Source organism: Phyllostomus discolor, chromosome 3 (assembly GCF_004126475.2).
Source record: "Phyllostomus discolor isolate MPI-MPIP mPhyDis1 chromosome 3, mPhyDis1.pri.v3, whole genome shotgun sequence".
Lineage (NCBI taxonomy): Eukaryota > Metazoa > Chordata > Mammalia > Chiroptera > Phyllostomidae > Phyllostomus > Phyllostomus discolor.
In genome coordinates, this window is record NC_040905.2 from 173100366 (window position 1) to 173119113 (window position 18748).

The 18748-nt window shown below is 39.3% G+C and overlaps 1 non-coding gene across 1 annotated transcript; it reads right to left on the reverse strand.

Moving 5' to 3' along the window:
- Positions 1-6225: 6225 nt before the first annotated feature.
- LOC114513424 lies at positions 6226-6414 on the reverse strand. The gene has a single exon (XR_003685838.1). It is a non-coding gene; the product is annotated as a U2 spliceosomal RNA (small nuclear RNA).
- Positions 6415-18748: the final 12334 nt, after the last annotated feature.

An 18748-nucleotide genomic window follows, 5' to 3' on the forward strand; every position in this document is an offset into this window, starting at 1 on the left:
TCAAGAGAAGAAACTCCCACAGAAAGCAGACCCAGAAGGAGAAATTATCAGCCAGACCTTAAAATAAATATGACAGCATATCATGGACAATGTGAACTGCACACAAGAGCACAGGAGGAATTTCAGCAAAGAAATGGAAACCACAAAAAGAAAAAACACAAGTGGAAATGATGGAAGTGAAAATCACATCAGAAATGATGAATTCACGTAATAACTTAACAGTAGATTGGATATCGCAGAGGGAAGGTACTGTAAATTTGGAAACAGGTCTAAAGAAATGACAAAAGGAAACACAAAAGGGAAAAATAATGGAAAAAGTACAACAGAACCTGTAAGATCTGAAGAACAATATCAAAGTCTAATGTATGTTATTAAAGTCATTGAAGGACAGAAGAGAGAAAATGGGGGGCAGAAGGAATTTTTAAAAAGATAATGGTCAAGCATTTTCCAAAATTGATTAAACACATCAACTTCAAGCAGAATATATATAAGATCAGCAAACCTCAAGCAAGATTAAAACATCAACAGTAGCAACATCTAGTCACACCGTAATCAAACAGCTGAAAACCAAAGGTGGAAAGAAAGCAGTCAGAGAAAACCGGTGTGTTATACCCAGGACACCAATGATGAAAACTATACCTGACTTCTCATCAGAAACAATGAAGGACAACAGACAATGGAATGACACCATTAAAGTACTGAAAGGAAAAATTATCTAACTAAAATTCTACAACCCCCAAGAATATCCTTCAAAGATTAGGGCAAATTAAAGATATGTTCAAATAAGCAAAAGCTAAGATAATTCTTTGCAAGCACCTGCACTATAAGAAATTCCAAAAGTGAGAGGCATAGGATACTGGATCAAAACCTTGATTTGCTGGGAGGAAATTAAGAGCACCACAAAAGTAAATACCTGAGTAAATACAGAGTTTTTATCTTTATTTTAATATTTTTAAATTTCTTAAAATGCTATTGACTATTCAAAGCAGAAAAAATAATAATGTTTCCTTAGTTTGAAAACCATCCAGCCCCACTCAGCCCCCAAATTGAGCATTTATCCTGACTTTCCTATATAAACTATATCTCAAGGTAACCAGTTTCTCTTCATAGAGGTAAAATAGTTAACACATGAAGGAGGAAATATAGAATTGCAATATTAAACTCTAAAGAATTTTTAGGTAAATATCATCCATGACTGTCAACAGAACAATGGAAGACAGCCAGGCACTCTACACCAATGCACACATACACTCAGCACTACCTATGGCAGTACTACGTACTCTCACCAGTATGAACTCAGCTTCCATCTGATCTGTCCTCCAGTGTTGACGGACTCTAGGTCTACCTACCAATTTACTCAAAATACAGAGGACAGAATATTCTCCATTTAATGTATCACATGTTCGTATATGTGGCCACTTACTAAAAACATGCTTAATCAGATTTTGCTAAGAAAGGAGAGATATACTCTTTTCATTTTTATGTTCTATTTGAGAATACTAAATACTAAATGCATTGAATGCTTATCATGAGCATTCAACACATTTAGTTGAAATAAATTAAATTTCCTAAAAACTGACACAAATATCTTTTAGTGCCCTAAAGGCTAGGGCCAAATTACAGTCTGATGAATGTGTAAAAAATACTACAGCAATTAAATTAAAGAAAATTCACACAAGGTTTTACATGCCACTCACCTGAACCTGCCAGAAAGATGTCACTAGAGCATACATGTGCTCAAAGAACAAAACACCTGTTTTTTATTCTACCAGGCAACCCTACTCAGCCTCAAATGCCACCTAATTTCCGCATAGTAATACTAATCAACAGAACACATCATAGAGTCTTCTCCCATCTAACGATGAAGTGATGCAATTCAGAACTTAAGCCTCAAGATCCATCACATGTCCTTCGTAGTACTGTGAGCCTCCTCATATATTTACCAAGAAAATGAAAAGTGTTGACTACATAGTAACTTGACTGAGAATTATCATTCTAGGTGATTTTTCTCTTTGCACATCTTACTCTTATGTTTAAATTTTTACTATAACTTAAAAAATGGGGATCATGTTTTCTAAAAAGAAAACAAGCAAAATAAAATGTAATTCTCTAAAACATGAGCTACAGAAACATGAAAACATATCTTTTTAAAAATATTTTATTTCTTTATTTTTAGAGAGAGGGGAAGGGAGGGAGAAAGAGGGAGAGAAACAGCAATTTGTGGTTGCCTCTCACTCACCCCATACTGGGGTTCTGACCCACAATCCAGCCATGTGCCCTGCCTGGGAACCAAACCAGTGACCCTTTGTTTCTCAGTTCAGCACTCAATCCACTGAGCCACACCCAACAGGGCATGAAAACATATCTTAAAGGGAGGCTCACAACAGCTGCAGCATCCTTAACGATACTGGCTGATCAACTCCAATTCACCCACCATAACTGATTTAATATGAGAGTATAATTAGTACTGTTGATGACTATCTGGTGCCAGATATCCCAAATGCCCCACCTTTGTGCTAATTAATCTTGAAAACTTTCCAAGCTTTCCCCTATCCTGCCCGCCTCTGTTCCCTGCATCAGTGCACACATAGCATTCTACTCAAACAAACAGCACAAGGACGGCATCACTAGGTCTTGCACACAGTTGGTACTCAGTAAACGTTTGTTTATTAAAATCACTGCTCCTTCATCACATTAGTTCTCATGAGACTGGAAAAACCAAGAGCCAAGATTTAGGCATGGGTCACTTTAGCTGGCACTGATTTTTAAGGCCACGAAAACCCATGTGCTCAAGTACTTACTATAAAGCAATCTTTAGAAAGCCCAAAGAATTGTCACAGGGGTAATTTAGTGGAAATATGCTGCATTTTGACTCTGAAAGATGAGAGGTTATCCCATTTAGGATGTATTTGTGTGAATTTCTATAAAAATCTGTGCAAATTTAACAGAACTAGGCAGTAGTGCTATTACAAGTTAGACCAAAAGACTAAGGATGCTAAATAAGCTTTAGTTTTTTATTTGAATATAGTTTACACTGAAATATTTGAGATGTAAATAAGTCCACTTGATAAAATGATGGGGCAATTACTATCTTCAACAGGGGTAGATTCAGAATCTCTGCACCCTGTGGTCCCTGCCCTTCTGAGAAGTCCTGCTTAACTCAGAATCTCGTAACTCCAGCATTACTTTTCAGCTCTAAGCAATCCCCTTCAAAACACAATGGGGTTTGTCTTGGAGTCACCACTGCAAAACAGTGGTTTAGAGTTCTCAGAGTGGTGATGATGAAGATGGAAAAAAATAGCAAGAATTGGCCCAAGAATTGAAAGAAGCAAAGTCAACATGTCCATTTGGAAAATCGTAGTTCACCACCAACTGTGTTGAGTTCTATAGCTCTTATTCAAACCTCCTAATGGAAGGTACACACCACTGTTTTGGGGTACCAAGCTTTCTACTTGAGAAACAAGAGTCTTATAACTCAGCTGCTTAAGAACTGGGATTCTGTGGCATTTTTTATGTGCAGCACTAGCTTCCCTTGAGAAGATGGTGATTGTCAGTGCTGAGAGGGGCCTGGTGAAGCACACAAAAGGCCCTGGTGCCATGCTCTTCATCACATGGGAAACTGAACACTTCCCCCTCCATCTCAACAGGCTTGTCTTCAGATGGGCCCAGCAGCGTCTGCAGGAATGACCTTGGCATTTCAGCATGGCAAGAAAGAGTAACACTGGGGCCAGATCATCTTGCCCTGTCATCAGGCTTTACACTCCTCAGAGGATTTAAACCACACACAGCTCTCTCAGGCGCCTCTCTGCCTAGTCCTCCACCAAGTTCCCTTTCTCCTCGCCCTCACTGGGAACATTCCCCAGACCTCAGTTCTCCATCTCCCTCCCCTAAATCTCCTCGTGTCACATCTCCCCCATAAGAAGCTGCTGTAGTCTTGGCACTGCAGCTTTGACCTCTATGCTAATGATTCCCACATCTTTATCTCCAAATTCAGAAATATTTACTAAATACCTACAACAGAATATATTTTAAAGTTTAAAAGTGATGGAAGAAATGAAGAAAAAGTTATGGTGTATTTTTGTAAAAATTCAAAATGTGTATACACAAAAGAAAACACAAAAGGCAAATAATAAGTTAAAAATATTGCAATAAGTATAGCAAATTAACATACATAAATATTATAATGATACATAACATAAATATGGTATAAAATAGATTATTCAAAAAGGAAAAAATACAGCGGGGGTGGGCTGGGCAGAAGAGAGCAAAGGGGGAAAAACCAAGACAACTGTATTAGAGTAACAATAATAATAATATAATAAAAAAGAAGAAATGTAGATTTTATACATACAATGGGAGAGAAATACATGTGAAGAAATCCAAATTTGAAAAATTTAAATTTAAAAATAGCCATAACCATGGATGATCATTACCATAAGGAAACCATTCACATGCCCAGCACAGGGGAATGGTTAGGTACTTATGATACAACATTATACCAGGATCCATGGGGCTTTGTGGGATTTTATATATTTCATAAACAAAATACATTTTCCCAAATAGTGAAGACAAACTGCTTGAGGAGAATTTCAATTAAATGAGACCGGATACATGCATTACTTCTGCTTGCTTCTAAAACTCCACTGAAATGACAGTAAAGGGCTAAAGACAAAGGACAGGGCAGAGAAGGGACAATAGTGGACATGAAAATTCAATAAAATCAGGAAGTGGAAAACAGATGGAGAAGTCAAAATCGACTTGGCAGAACTGAAGGAAGCTGAAACTCAAGCGCCTGTGGAGGAGAAACCAATGAGAAAATGCTGATCCACTCCCCACTGAACCCCTGATAGGCTCAGAAATCAGCAGCCTCAGCTACAGTGGAGAAGTAAGCAACGAAAGACTGGTTGAAAAATCTTTATGAGGAATAATTAGAGTCTAGGCTTCCCCTTCTCTTTGAGCAGTCAGGCAACAACCTTTAACTGTCCCCCAAAGATATAACAGATTTATTCTCCGGAGCACTGAAACAGAGATTCGGGTCTTTAAGATGTGGGCACAGCAGAGGGTTGTGATGATGATGTCTCACATTAAAAATGGGAACAAGTCTGCACACTGAGCCACAGGACTCTCAGCTCCCTCTTCCATTTCCAAGAGTGCCAGCACCCAAGCTTACGTCTTCTGAGCACAAAACTGCAGGACTTTTCTCTGGAAGAACTGGTCTCAAGAGTCATCTATAGACAGAGGCATTTCAGGACCCCATAACAATGATCCAGCTCAGCCTCTGATCATCCCATTGTCAAGTCCACCAGGTGACAGGCCTCAGCCACCTGCATGGAGGCTCCAGTCAGCATATCAGTGCTTCACTCTTAAATATCAATGCACAACAACAGACTCTAGAATCTGAGGAAAGCCTCCCTCCTGAAATATACATATCGAAACAATCAAACAGGAAAATGTAGCTGGGGGGGAAACAGACAATGCAGGAAACAAAAGTATTGTAAAACTAAATTAAGAACCTGAGAAATGAAAAGATATTGAACTGATAAAATAGAAACAAAAGAAACAATTAGAAAATAAGTAGAGCTATAAGAAATTGAAATACGGTGGCCAAAATTGCCTACTGAAATTGTCAGAACCTTGTCTGAACTATATATGAGATTTCTATGTGGATTCCACCTGAATAGAAAAAAGGCCCATTAATAAAAGTAAATTTTTAATATTCTGCTTTATACATTATTCTCAGCCATTTAAAAATGATTCCAAATGAAGTTCTTAATAACATTGGAAAATAGTTATTTGTGATAGAACATTGAGTGAGAAAAGCAGAAAAATTGTAGTAAGTATTTCAGGTATATTTTCAACAGTACTTGTGTGCGTATTTGCACACTGTATGTATATGCTGACCCACTCCCTAGAGTCCTAGCATTTCTACTTGTTACTATCTTCATCTTCCACTAAATCTAACTTGTCTCCAGAGCAGGAAAGATTTTGCTATCTCGGCATGGAAGTATACATGACTTAATTGCCAAATTGATTAATATTTAGAAAAAATTTTATCTTCCTTTGATGATTTCAAGGTCATTAAAAAGTATAAAAGTATAATTTTAATTTCACAAAGGAACCAATATAAATCAAACAAAATAAAAAAATAAGTCACAAAAAAAGGAAGACCTTATGAATATAAGTTTCTTTCTTTTTTTTTCTTTTTTTTTTTTTTTTTGTCCCCCAAGGAGGTGCAGCATTCTGGGAAGTACTGCAATACTGGGTCGATTCATGGAGTAGACAAAGCAAGCTCCTACTCTATCCCAGCTCCAAAAATCCATTTAATATAATGTCCTCGGATAGAGGACATATCAGATATTAAACTGATAAGAACAGATACTACACTTGATCTTAGCCAAAAGGCTGAGAAGCGATTGAATATTAGTTTCTGCATAAGAGAGTTACCTCCTAGGAAAGCTCTCTGGGGACTTCTCAGTTCTATCACTGCTTTCTTATAGGTAAATCTGGTAACCTAGTTTTCAAGCTCAAAGCAAATTACCAGCAACTAACAAACCAAAACAGATCAGACCACTCTGTTTGTAAAGGTAGGAGAATAAGAAACACATTTTTCATTTCCGCCCAAAATTATCAAAAATTTAAACATATCTCCAAACAACCTATGTATATGCCAATAAGGAAATAGATGAACCAACTATGACACATCCACATGACAGAGTACTATGTAATCATGGAAACAGAACGAGAAAGGTCTCCACATAACAGTATGGAGTGACCTGCAGGACATGCTAAATGAAAAAAAAAAAGCAAATTGTGGAACAATATATGTGGTACATTACTTTCTGTGAAGGAAAAGCAGGAGGAATCAGGAAGGAATAAAGATGGAGGTAAGACTTGTCTGAAAATACATCTGTATATAACTGATTTTTTATGATGTCAATAGTTTCTATAACTTTAAAATAAAGTTAACTAAAAAGAAAAAGAAATTAAGTGCTCAATTTAAAACATATATAATCAAACTTTTAACCTAACCATACAGAGGACAAAATTATTTCTTTTTTTTAATTTTTTTTTTAAATTTTATTTTAATCATTGTTCAAGTACAGTTTTCTCCCACCTACTCCCATTCCAGCCCACCCACCCAACCCTCCCCTCTCCCCCCTGCATCACCCCCCACCCCTAGTTTTTGTCCATGTGTCTTCCAAATTTGTTCCTGTAAACCCTACCCATTCCCCCCTGAAATTCCCTCTTCTCTCCCCTCTGGTCACTGTCAGTCTTTCCCCTATTTCAGTGTCTTTGGTTATATTTTGCTTGTTTCTTTGTTTTGTTGTTTAGGTTCCTGTTAAAGGTGATATCATGTGGTATTTGTCTTTCACTGCCTGGCTTGTTTCGCTTAGCATAATGCTTTCCAGCTCCATCCAAGCTGTTGCAAAGGGTAGGAGCTCCTTCTTTCTTTCTGCTGCATAGAATTCCATTGTGTAAATGTACCATAGTTTTTTGATCCATTCATTTACTGATGGGCATCTAGGTTGCTTCCAGCATCTAGCTATTGTAAATTGTGCTGCTATGGACATTGGGGTGCAAAAGTTCTTTTCTATTGGTGTTTTAGGGTTCTTAGGATATATAGTCCCAGCAGTGGAATTGCTGGGTCAAAAGGCAGATCCATTTTTAGTTTTCTGAGGAAGTTCCGTACTGTTTTCTATAGTAGTAGTACCAGTCTGCAGTCCCACCAACAGTGCACTAGGGTCCCCTTTTCTCCCCAACCTCTCCAACACTGTTATTTGTTGCTTTGTTTATGATGGCCATTCTGTCTGGTGTGAAGTGGTATCTCATTGTGGTTTTAATCTGCATCTCTCTGATAGCTAGCGATATTGAGCATCGTTTCATGTGTCTTTGGATTTTCTGTATGTCCTCCTTGGAGAAGTGTCTGTTCAAGTCCTTTGCCCATTTTTTTAATTGGGTTACTTGTCTTCTTAGAGTGGAGTCGTGTAAGTTCTTTATATATTTTGGAGATTAAACCTTTGTCTGAGGTATCATTGGCAAATATGTTTTCCCATACAGTTGGTTCTCTTTTTATTTTGATACTGTTTTCTTTAGCTGTGCAAAAGCTTTTTATTTTGATGAGGTCCCATTTGTTTATTCTTTCCTTTATGTCCCTTGCTCTAGGAGACAAGTCAGTAAAAAAGTTTCTGTGTGAAATATCTGAGATTTTCCTACCTACGTTCTCTTCTAGGACTTTAATGGTGTCATGGTTTATATTTAAGTCTTTCATCCACCTTGAATCTATTTTTGTATAAGGTGTAAGTTGGTAAATTATTTCAAATGATAGGTTATAAAGACAAAAAGAACTACAAAGAAATCTTAATCTTCACTTAGTTCTTTATGTAGTAGTAATATTGGTGCTATTGTTTTAAATACTGTAGAGTAAAGCAAATAGGTAAATTTGAAGAAAAGTTTTTATAGATAGAAAAATTAAATACTCAGCTATATATCCTCCCAAAATTAAAGCAGTCATTTGGAACTACTCCTCAAAGGAAAATTTGACTGCTGAATTCAGTAACCTAAGCATCATATACAACAGTGAAATACCATGAGAGGGTCTTTCAGAAGGAAAGATAAAGAAAGATGATGCCAGCCAATTTATTGAAACAAGATGAGTGGGGCATGGGTGACACAGGGGAGGGGAAGATGCAGGAGAATAAGAAAAAAAAGCATAAAATCCTAAAATATCTATCTAGAAGAAGATATTAAGATTTTTTCTTAATTATCCCCATGTTCAAAAATATAAATTTTTTATTTAAACTGAGAAGCTTGAAGATTTCAATTTGTTTAACTACAGTTAAGATGACTAGAATTTTCTAGAACAAAAACCAGTTATTTATGAGTATATGTAGAAATATGCTGTGAGCATGGTGTTCACACAGCTCATTGAAAGCCAAGTGGCAGTTCAAGCTAAATTTGGCTCAGTTACCTAGAAAAATGGCACCTCCACTGGCTGGACAAGGACAAAATTCATAGACCTGGGCTTCTGTCTCTTATATAGCTATAGGAAATCAGTTCCATAATGCAAAACTTCCAGAGCTCATCTCTGATTAGGAAGAGGTCAGAGTGCATCCTACAGATGTTTACCCCTTGGGCAGAAGAGAGTGATATCCTCTTCCATTTCATTGTCTTAAAGCTCCACATGAATTGCTCAGAATGCTGTTTCTTATTTTTAGCAGAAATGGCAACCAACACTGACCAACCTATCCAGGGTAATATAACCAGAGTAGACCAACCTTTTACCACCCCACTCCTCTATCACCCACCCCCCCATCATTTATTGAATAAGATTCAAACATTATCTCTGCTCTCAACTTTGCTTTTGCAGAAACATCCAATAATTAGGGAATGATTTGAACAGACTGATGTATTGTTATGCTCTCAAGGAGGAGATAACCAACATTTGGAATCCTCAAGCAGCATCAGTGCAGCCACAGATTTAAGAGGGTTATGTGTTCAGAATAGACACTGAGCAAATGCAGATTTGGGCAGATTACTGCCCTAATAAAACAAATGCAGAGAGATTCCCCTCTGATTTCTTAACCTAGGGGGCTTTACTAAACCAGGAAGTTGAAACATCCCTGCTTTTCTCTTCCCCTCCCCTCCCTTCCCCTCCCCTCCCCTCCCATTGTCCTCTTCCCTCTTTTCTTTCTTCCTTTCTTCCTTCCTTTTCTTTCTTTTCCTTCTTTCCTTTCCTTTCTCTCTCTCTCTTCTTCTTTGTGGGGCAGGTGGGGTTAGCAGGGTGGCAAGACTTCCTTTCTCTTAAGTACTACATTGTTCCTCTCTTGACTTTCTATGAGCAGAGGTATGATCCCTTAAAAAAACTTCAGCTTTGTTATGGATTGAACTTTGTTCCCCCCACCAAATTAATATGTTGTAGTTCATACCCAGTATCTCAAAATGTGACTGTATTTAAATATAGGACTTTTAAAAAGGTAATTAAGGTGAAATGTATTCATTATGGTAGGCCCAAATCCAATATGAATAGTGTCCTTAAAGGAAGAGCAGATAAGGACACAGACACACACAGCAGGAAGACCATGTGAAGGACAGAGGAAGAAGGTGGCCATCTGCGAGCAAAGAGAAAGGCCTCAGAAGAAATTAATCCTGTTGACACCTTGATCTCGGACTTCTAGCCTCCAGAACCATGAGAAAAATGTATGCTGTTTAAGCCACCCAGTCTGTGGTGCTTTGTTATGGCAGCCCAAGCAAACAGATACAAATCCCATATTTTTACAGCAGCTGAGTGAGAAGCAAGCAAGAGAAGTGGCAGGAAGTGACCCGGAAGAAGAATGTTGTGAAAGGAGAAAGCTTTGAATGTCTCCACTATCCCACCCAAGCTCCCACCACTGTGGCTTGTGCAGGATTTCTGAGGATTCCATTGGTCTTTGACCCACATGAGCATTTTTTCTGGAGCTGAAATAAGGTTGAGAAGCTTTGAGCTTCACCTAGAGGTTAGCAAATGTGCTTATCAATTATATACCAAGCAGCAAACCATATGCTGCTGAGCAATATATAGGGCTATGAAAATGAAAGAGGGCCCTCTTTTTGTTTTAAGGTAATTGTATTTATTTCCTGTTTTCTAATTGCAAAAATAAAACATTTTCATCATGGGAAATACAAAACATATAAAATGTAAAGCAACAGAGTATGTAATCTGCTTCCCACACGGAGATGACTACTACTTACATTTTAATGTATGTCATCCCAGTCATTTGTGCATATGTTTAACTGAATTAGATTCATAGACAGTTTCATATTCTGTGTTTTCACTTAATATTTTGATCAAATCTTCTGATTTCATTAAATATTATTCTCTTCCCCATTTTCTTGGGACTTGTGTGATCCTTAGAAGTCAGGCCTGTGATGAGGATCCAGGTGGAGGGTCCCCAGCATCATGTGCTCACTGCCAGCCCATGAGGAAAAGGTGTCAACTCGAAGTCACTGGAGCTGAGAATGTTTGCTGACCAGTCCCCATCACCTCAATTGTGGCCATTGGCAACACACCCAGTGGGAGTCAACCTGAATGGCTGTGGTAATGACCATGCTCCTGCAAACACAGAGAAAACTCCCATTTTATTCAATTAGCTAGGTAGAGGTTTAAATCAATACACGGTCTCTGATCTCTCTATTTAACTCTCTTTTCTCATGACCTACTTTGCCTTGTAACTTTCACATTCCTTCCCATGCCAATTTACCCTGCTATTGACACTATACTAATATAGAACCAAGTTAATTGTTAATTTTTTTTTCTTTTAGCTTCCTTAGTTTCTGCAGAATCTAGGGTTGTTTCTGCCCAGGCCTTATGTATATCCAATGTCTCTGCCACAAGTGGAAATTATTTTTGAAAGGCCTACCTGAGAAAATTTAAGACTTGCCTTTTCTTGCCCCCTTTCCATTCACTGTATCTGTAAAACTCACTTAGATGACACCAAGACCAATACATGACTGGACCCTGCTTGCTTCACTTCCCTTCTGAGCTCACTGGAACTTTAGGATTTTTCCACCCCACTCCAATTCTTCACAACCCCCCTCTCTTGGACAGGCCCTTTTCTAGGTCCTCTACAGTGTTTAACTTGGTTAATCCTGACAGGAACCCTCTGAGGCAGGGACTGTCATTATTCATATTTTTAAAACAAGAGAACTGGGAGGAGCAGAACCAAAATGACCTTACCCAAGGTCACACAACTAGTAAGCGGTTGAACCTGAGCATTCTTACTCCAGAGTCTGTGAGCTCAATGGCTACACTTTATTACTAATAATGGTTAACATTTATTGAGGATTTACTCTATGCCAGATGTTGCACTAAGCTGAATTCTTAAAACAGCCCAACCTATTTTACAATCACACCTTTCTCTGCATCTTCATGTGATCATTTATTTTCATAAACTTCCTAATATTGAACCATCCCTGAACACTTAGAATAAACTTCTTTGGTCATGGTGTGTTTTCTCCCAATGTACTGTTAGAATCTATTTGCTGGTATTTACCTAGGCCTTTGGATCAACAACTATAAGTGAAGTTAGTCTTTGGTTTTCTTTCTCGTGCTTTCTTGTCAGGTTCTTAGATTAGTGTTATTCGGGCCTAATAAAGTAGTTGAGATGCTCCCTTCTTTCTCTGTGGTATGGGCTAGTTGAAATAACATCAGAGTCATCTTTTCTATAAAGAATTGTCAGGTAGCACTTTGACAAGTGAAAAGAGGTTTTCTGACAAAAGGTATAGATACAGGTTGTCTCCACTCACACAGACCTTTTTTCATTTCCACCCCTCATTTTATTTTTTCTCACTCCCCTTGACCCCTTCCTCCTGTTCCTCCCAAGAGTCTCAGCAAGAGCTTGTTTTGTATAACTTGTCTTTTTAGTACTCTTCTAACTTTACCTGAAAATGCCAGTTGTAGCATATTTAAGTTCCTTTTCAAATTTTTAAAAATTTTAATGTTAGTTGATGTACAATATTAGTGTCAGGTGTACAACATAGTGATTCGACATTTTTATGCCTTACAAAGTGATCAGTCACCATAGTAAGTGTAGTAACCATCGGTCATGGCACATAGCTATATCACATTATTGACACATTTAACTTTCCTAGTAGCATGCCTCATATTACTGAGTTACTATGAAAATTACAAACCACCTTTTCACCAACATAGTTACTTCAAGGCAACAGCTGCAGTGGGAGCGGTATGAGTGGTGTTCAAAGGCCTGCAGAATTCCCAACACCCCATGTCCAGGCCAATTTCCCTCTCTGGTTCTGGGTTGTTCCGTGTGAGGAAGAATTTGGGGAGCAAAAAATAAGACTATAAATACTTCATGCAACATCAATTATGTTCACAGAAGCAAAGTGAGTAAGAACAAAAAATGAAATCCATGAGCTGAAAGTATAGGAATGGAAGATGAGGGGAATTTCATAGCGTGAAATGCTCATTTAAGTGTGCTTATATAGATCTGGGCTCAGACTAAAATGCGTTAACTGCTTTTTTAAACTCAGTATTATTTTCATATACTGGTGTATTATGAAATATTTTATTTTTGACAATTCTATATACTACATTTCTAATGACTCAGTCTAATTTCGTTTGAGTTTTTTTCCCTCCCTTGGAAAGAAAACCCATTTTTACACTTTATGTTTTGCAGTTCTTTTCTACAGTAGTAATCATTAAATTATAGCAGTTTAAAAGTTAACTGAAATAAAATTTGAATGTGAACCTATTTTATTTGCTTATGAGACCACACAGAGATCTGTTTATCCCCTTCCTTTGTTTGCAATTAAAGAAAAGAAACACAATCTCACCTTATCAAAGAAATCTGTTTGAAAAATCACATCCAGAGTCATAGGTCACTTTAAAAATTGGCCCCCCCATAGGACTTGCTGAGCTCTAGAACAGTGCGCTGGCTGTGCTGGGGGTGGTGCTTATCCCAGTGGCCCCTTCAAGGTGCTGGCCTGGCTGTGAAATCCATTTGTTGACTCCTGCTCCCTCTGCTGGTGCCACAGCTCAGTGACCGTCCCCAAAACAGTGAGTGTCTGGCCCAGACTGGGCCTCTGGAAGCAGCAAAAGCTACTTCAAATGGGGAAACTGAGCCCCAGCAGGTGATGGATCTTGCTCAAACTCCCCAAGTCCGTGACAGGGCCAGCACTGTGGCCACGGTCTCCCCGCTACTCCTTATGGCCCTCACAAGCACAAAACAGCCATAGCTACACATAGCACCTCCTGGTATTCCTAACCTGAGTTGGGCTATGTTAAAAAAAAACATATTTCAAAGTGCATTTATTATTAATTTATAATGTATGCATAATGGTTGACATTTTGACAGAGATAACTGAAAGGTTTTCTAAAATGGCTCTGCTACTAATACTAGTGATCCATGTAATAAAAATGACTCTCAAAACATTTTGTCAGGTTGAGCAAAACAAGCTAGATACACAATAGTTCATTTATTAGATTTCATTTGCATGAAATCTAATTTCTAATTCAAATCAGTGGTCATCCGGGTAAGGAGGAACTTCAAAGGGGCACAAGCAAACTTTCGGGAGTGATGCAAATATTCTTGACCTTGACTGTGGTGTTGGTTACACAGGCACACCCGTTTGTCAAAAGCCATGAACCACCCCTTCCGAATGAGTGTATTTTTAAGGTAAATTGTACCTCAAAAAAGTTGTTTTTAAAAAGAAAAAAAATCTGTGCTAATCAAATCCTAAACTTCAATGTGTTCTTTCAAGATAAGTATCTGAATGCATTTTTAAAAAGAAAAACATAAAAAAAATCCTCTTGCTTCAATGTTGAGCCACAAGCTTTGATTTTCTTAAAATAAGAGGAAATTAGAACCAAAAGGCAGGGTCAGGGAAGGGAATCATGGTTTCCAATATTTTCAGAAGATGATTAGGTGCTAAAGACAGCATGCTGACACTACAGGAGAAATAAAATTATGGCATGAGCATAACGCTGGATGGGGAAGTCTTCCTCAACCCAGTCCCACATGACCGGGCAGCACTTGTCCCCGTGTGAGCTGAGGGTCTGCCCACCTGTGGCAGGGGCAGAAGCAGAAGGAACTAAATGCACCCATTGGGGCCCAGCCCTGCACTGAGCAAAGTGTGTGTCCTCGGGTGGGTACTCAGACGGTGGATGGTATTCATTGGAAGCTTCTCTTCTACATCACATGACCTGGAGGAGCCAGTCTCAGCTGTAATGGCCCCTACATTGCAGAGAGACCAGACTTTGTCTGTCATTCTTCATAAGCATCCCACCAGGTCTTCTGTGTGTGAGTTAAAAGTTAGATAGAAAAAACAGCCTGGATTCCATGGTCAAACTGGTTGTTAATTTGTAGGCTAAACTAAAAACTAAGCTATAACTAAGCTAAATTTGGGCTAAACAAGTATTTTCTGCCATACTTATCTCCCCCAGAGAAGGGTATTTTAAGTTTTACAAATTTATTTGACCCTTGTATCATTGGTGTTCTGTGGAAGCCGACTGGGAGACATTACTTTGGGCAGGGGACAACCCAGAGAACACTAGGCCATCTGAGACAGAGCTGAGAATGTGGCAGTAGCAGCAGAGTGTAATCACAGGTTGATAAACTAAGAATAACACTTAACTCTGCTCTTAGCACTGTAATAAATGCTATAACTCACTTAATCCTCATGTCAACCCTACCAGGAAGACACTATTGTACTATTTCCCCAATTGTATAGATAAGGAAACTGAGGCAGAGAGAAGTTCAGCAGCTTGACCAAGATTATTAAGAGTCAAAGCCCAGAAAGCAAGCCCAAGCTGTCTGGCTTCATGGCTCAGGCTTTTAATAACCATGTTACCGTGCCTCTCGGCACTACAGAGGAAAACGAAGAGGTAGATGTTTTAAACCCTTGCTACACAGAGTGCAGTCCATGGATCAGCCCCAGCAGCACCAACTGGGAACTGGTAGGGAATGTGGGGCAGCAGGCCCCACCCTAAACTTAATGAGTTGAAACAATCATTTTACAGGATTTTCAGGTGATTCACTAAAATTTGATAAGCACTATTCTAAATACAAGAAGGCCTTACATTTTCCTTGTTTAGTTTTGCTTTGTTTCGCTCCTCAGCCCCAGACTCCTTTGAGACTGTGATGAGAGTAATGGACCCTGAGCATGAAAATGTGCATAGGACTGCAGAATTCACAGACTCGTGTCTATGAAATCCTGCTGTAGAGGCTTCGAAGGTGGTGGGAAGCAGTCCTTTAAACCTTCCATTAATTATCGCATTTCATCCGTACAAACCCACTATTGATAAAACAAAAACCTAAAGAGGTTAAGTAACTTTCCTTCATCATAGCTAGGAAGTGGTGACACCAGGGTCAAATCTGGACATTCTATTACAGGGCCCAGCTATCACCCCACATGCCCAGACCTGATTCAGCCACAGGATTCTGAGAGGCAACCAGACAGAACCTCCCCTCTCTCTGTCAAGCTCATTCTCTCCATCTGGAGTGCCGTTCTGAAAGAAGCATTAATGGAGTGCAGAGGAAGGGGGCGCTGCCTTGAGAAGGAGGCTGGCCAGATGGACTCTACCAAACCATGTGATGATGAATGTCCCCACCAGATCCCCCTTGCATATCTTCCAGACAAATTTCCAACCTGCACAACCTGCACAACTGACATATGACATTTGCCTACTTTGCTATCCCACTTTAAACCATGGTTGACAGACATATTTCAATTCATGGGTCAACAAATTGGTCATAACTGCTTAATGTTCAACATGGAAAAGAGCCAGTGGAGGACTATAATTAATTAGCAATGTCTGCCCCCAGCAGCAAGAACAACACAGTAGTAGGAATGCCAGTGCCACTTATTGGCCACCTGGTACACTGAACCATTGCTTAGTACCCTTGTGTTTTATTTATTTATTTAGCATGTCTGCACTAAGTATAAATTCTGCACATACAGCAGAAGCACTCTCATTGAGCCTCATACAATAATGAACTTAAAACATCTGATGGAATAGAGAATCCTTTCACTTTGCAGAATGATGCCCAACCAACTGAGCTATACTTGTCAGGGCTGGAATGGAGAATTCTTTAAAAACATTTATACCTTAGAGGGGTAAGGTATACCTTCCAGTCAAGACAGAGTTGTAGGTAAATATGCTTTGCCTCCATGTACAACTACAGCAAAAATACAACTAGACTACAAAACAAATACCACCCAGAATTGTCAGAAAATCAAGCCGTGTGGAAGTCAGACAACCAAGGATTTAAAGAAGCCAGGTTCATCCAGACAGGAAGGAGGGGGTGGAAACATGGAGAGGTGTGGAGACCTAGAGCAGCACAGAAAGGCAGAGTTGGGAACAGGCAGCCCCACACCCACATGTGGTAGATAAGAAATGGGAGGGATACCTCGGGAGTGAGGGATCCCAGCCCCAGTCCAGACCACCCAGCCCAGTGTTCCAGCTCCAGGAAGATAAGTCCCCATAACTTCTGGCTGTAAAAACCAGTGAGGATTGGGGCAGTAAAAGAAACTGCAGGATTCTCAAGAGATTCTTCTCAAAGGGCCTGCAACACACTTAGGACTCATGCAGAGCCACTCCCTCTGGAGTTCAGCACCAGGGCAGCAGCTGGAAGGGCACCAGTGGCATGTGGAGGGAAAGGGAAGTGTGAATGCTATGACACAGCTGCCTCCTGGACAAAACTCCAGAGGCTAGGTAGTGGCATTGTTCCCTCTGCAAGCCCCCAGCCTCCAACAAAGAGCAGCAAAGCTCTTGTTGACACGGGTTGCCCCACCCTGGCAATTACCTAAGGCTCTGCCCCCTACAACTTAACAGGCATACTTTTTACAATAGGCCACATTACTGCAACAGAAAGTCAAAGAAGCTCTACCTAATACACAGAAACAAACACCAAAATGAGGAGACAAAGAAATATGACATAAAGAAGAGAACAGATCAAAACTCCAGAAAAAGAACTAAATGAAATGGAGATAGGCAACCTGTCAGATGCACAATCCCAAACACTGGTTATTAGTATGCTCAAAGAAGTCATTGCGTACTGCAACAGCATAAAAAAGACCCAGGCAGAAATGAAGGTTGCATTAAGTGAAATAAAGAAAATTCTACAGGGAACAAAGAGTGGAGGGGATGAAGCAGAGAATCAAATCAATGATTTGGAACACAAGGAATGAAAAAGCATTCAATCAGAGCAGCAAGAAGAAAAAAGAGTTCAAAGAATGAGGAGAGGCTTAGGAACATCTGGAACATCTTTTTTTTTTAAGATTTTATTTATTTATTTTTACACAGAGGGGAAGGGAAGGAGAAAGAGAAGGAGAGAAGCATCACTGTGTGGTTGCATCTCATGCGCCCCCTACTGGGGACCTGGCCCATAACCCAGGCATGTGCCCTAGGCTGGGAATTGAACCAGCAACCCTTTGGCTTGCAGGCTGGTGCTCAACCACTTAGCCACACCAGCCACGGCTGGAACATCTTTAAACATACCAACATGCAAATCATAGGGATGCCAGAAGGATAAGAGGAAGAGCAAGAAATTGAAAACTTATTTGAAAAAACAATGAAAGAAAACATCCCTAATTTGGTGAAGGAAATAGACACACAAGTCCAGGATGTACAGAGAGTCCCAAACTAGATGGACCCAAAGAGGACCACACCAAGACATATCATAATTAAAAGCCCAATGGTTAAAGATAAAGAGAGGATTTTAGAAGCAGCAAGAGAAAAGTATATAGTTACCTACAAAGCAGTTCCCATAAGACTGTCAGCTGATTTCTCAAAAGAAAGTTTGCAGGAAAGAAGGGACTGGCAAGAAGTATTCAATGTGATGAAAAGCAAGGACCTACATCCAAGATTGCTCTATCCAGCAAAGCTATCATTTAGAATGGAAGGGCAGATAAAATGTTTCCCAGACAAGGTAAAACTAAAGGAATTCATCATCATGAAGCCATTATTTTATGAAATGCTAAAGGGAATTATATAAGAAAAAGAAAAAGATCAAAATGATGAACATTAAAATGGCAATAAATTCACAACAATCAATAACTGAATTCAAATAACAAATTAGGCAAACAAGCAGAAGAGGAACAGAATCATACATGTGGAGATCATTTGGAGGGTTATCAGCTGGGAGGGGGAAGGGAGAAAATGGGGGAAAGGTACAGGGATTAAAAAGCACAAATTGGAAGGTACAAAATAGATGGAAGGGGGAGCGGGGTGTTAACAGTGTAGGTGATGGAG